The following is a 2,947-nucleotide window of genomic DNA, read 5'->3' as shown; positions in this document are numbered from 1 at the left end:
AGTAAAATTTTAAAAAAAATTTAAAAAAAAAGAAAAATTAAATCTAATCTGTCCTCTGAATCCATCACTGACTTTTAAAAACAACTCTGAACTCCCTTCACCCTAGCACTCTGAGAAGCTGAGGCAGGAGAATCCCAAATTTGATCCCAGCCTGGGTAACCTTGTGAGGAGATCCTGTCTCAAACAAGAATGTGAATATAGCTGAATGTGAAGGTCCTAGGTTCATTCCCCCACTACCACAAAACAAAATGATCATTCTGGAGATGATAAAGGCCAGATTATTTCTTAAAAATGAAATTGATGATGACCAATAAGATATTTTAAAACAAAACATCTGAGCTCCTACTGCACAAAAGCATTATCTGAGGACAGTGAACACAATTATGAGTTAAAACTTAGTCCCTGATCTAGATGAAAATATTAATTATAAATATGAAAACAAAATACTGTGCAAACAACAAAATGTTACATTTGCCCTAAAAAAAAGCTGTAACTAAGGGCTGAAGGTTCAAAGCAAAGATATTTTACATACATAATTAAAATTCCTGCTGATATATTATTTTATAGACACTGACAAAATGGAATACAAAAGGAATAAAAATATTCTAATCATTTTTACTTTTTCATTAACAAAAGGTTCATTGTGAACTATTAGTAGGTGTCCAAAAATGAGTTTATTTTCATTACTAAGTTCTACTCTGATAACAAAGATCTTTTAACAAATATTACAGTGCTGTGATTTTGAACCATTGGTAGTACTTACTACCAATATTATTAGCGTGTTAGAACTGTTTAGGGCTTACATCAAGAGCATTTTGTATTAGAGGCTGGGGTTGTTGTACAAGGGTAAAGCTTGTACTTAGCATTCATGAGGCCGGTGTTATGTCTCTAGCATCCCCAGAAAAAGCTAAGAGACTGATGTCCTGGGGCATGGCCCAACCTTATTTTTAATCCCACCGGGGCACTAATGAGAAAGTATTTCAGAACTTGACACTGGAAGAAAAGCACAGATGGCTTAATTGCCGTACCACTGAAGAATCATTGTCCATAATACCAGTAAACAAAGCTTTAAAAATAAGTACAGGATTTTGTTTCTTCGAGTGTCATTTAACTCTCCCAAGAGTACCTTTGTAAGGTCTTCAGTTCAGATTAACTTTGTGAGTTTGTTAGGTTTAATGAAACTACATGATTTTAAGTATACCTTAGTAGAGACAGAAAAGTTCTATATTAACCTACACAGTGCTAAACCATTATAAATACAATATAAATCAGTCAGCTGATTTTTTTAGCATCTTGGTGACATGCAACCTAACCAATATTGTATTTGTATTTACATTTCTGACACTTAAAACAATTTATGTGTCTAAATTGGATAAGATCATCACAGACCTTTTTGAAAATCAAGCACATGGAGTCCTTAAAAAGGAAAGTTTTATTATTTAATAAATCCATGGAAAATGCAGCCAAAATCCACATACACATTTTATGCTTGTTTGTGAATTATTTATTTCTAGCAAGGATGTAAGGACCAGATGCCTTCATTTGTCTCTACATTTTGTTGAATGATTTGGAACAATTTTCAACACAGGGGAACCTGGATAGCACATATAAGAATGCCAGGGAAGCATTCAGTAATATTTTTATTTTATTTATTTTCAGAGGTTATGTATTTAATTTACATAATTCTCAAATTACATGTGAGAGTTGAGCAAGAAATTCTTATGCTTATAAAAATGAAGAATGAAGTTGGGATAGAAAATGTTGAGAAGCACTGGTTTATAACATCACCAAAAGTCCTGTACTTCGATTATTTCTGCCCTGTACTATTCATCCCATGGATTAGTCTGCTCGGGCCACCACAACAAAATACCACAAACTAGATATTTTAATAATGTCAATTTATATGCTCATAGAATGGAGGCTAAGGAAGTTTGATCGCAAAGTGCTGTCGGGTTTGGTTCCTAGCCAGGGCTCTCTGCTGGCGTGAACTGGCCCATTTCTTGCTGTATCCTCACCTGGCATCTCCTTGCTGGTGCATGTGAGCGGGGAGACAGTAAGAGAGACAGGGATAGAGAGACCAACTCACCTATCTTTCTCTTCAAAGACCACTAATCTATAGTGACCTACTCTAATTTTAATTACCTCCCAGTTAATTGCTTTAGGATATGCATTTTGGGGAAACATAAATATTTAGGTCTTAATACCATAGCACTGGGATCCTTAGTCAGTGCAGGACTGAAATCTGATCTGACAGTGGTAGGTCCTGACATAGCAGGTGAGCCTCAGGACAATTTCTAAAAGCACTTCAGTTTAGTAGCCTGTGCTAGGACAAGACCAGAGAGAGTGATATACTCAGAATATTGTACATAAGAAAGCACATTTATGATTTTTTTAAAAAGACCATGAGGACCGGGGAGATAGCTTGATGGTGTAAATGCCTGTTTGGCAAGTGCAAGTGTCCTGAGCTTGATCCCTAGTAACTCCCCCAAAAAAGACCCTAAAATTAATCTGCAAAAATAGTAGCTCAGTGTTAGTCTTATTACTATATCAAACATAGCATACAAAATTATTTATAGGGACACTAGGAGTAGAGACTATTTTAAATTCTAAGTAGCAAAAATTTTATATTTTATGTGTGTTTTAAAATATGGGCTCTCAGGCAAAGTAATCTGAATTAAATTCACCTATCACACCTAGAAACATTAAAATAGTATTGTTGTTGGATGCCACAGAACAGTAATTTTCCAGATATTATAACATGCCCACTTATTATTCTCTTTTGTTAATTTTAACTGGCATATAAAAGTTATATGTTTATGGGATACAATGAGATATTTCAACATATACATAATTATATAATTTTCAAACCATGGTAAGCCTATTTATCTCTTCAAGTATTTATTATGTCTTTAAGTAAAAACATTGAAATTTTTCTTCTGGCTTTTTA

General features: G+C 34.1%; 1 protein-coding gene across 1 annotated transcript in view; it reads left to right on the top strand.

Annotated features, from left to right (window-relative positions):
* Tcf24 (transcription factor 24) overlaps positions 1–2,947 on the top strand; it is a 13,784-nt gene that overhangs the window by 8,529 nt on the left and 2,308 nt on the right. The window lies entirely within an intron of this gene.

The sequence above is a fragment of the Octodon degus genome, unplaced genomic scaffold, assembly GCF_000260255.1.
Source record: "Octodon degus isolate 3935 unplaced genomic scaffold, OctDeg1.0 scaffold00091, whole genome shotgun sequence".
Taxonomy (NCBI): Eukaryota; Metazoa; Chordata; class Mammalia; order Rodentia; family Octodontidae; genus Octodon; species Octodon degus.
Note: the sequence above shows the minus strand (reverse complement) of the source record. Positions and strands in the feature narration are given on the sequence as shown.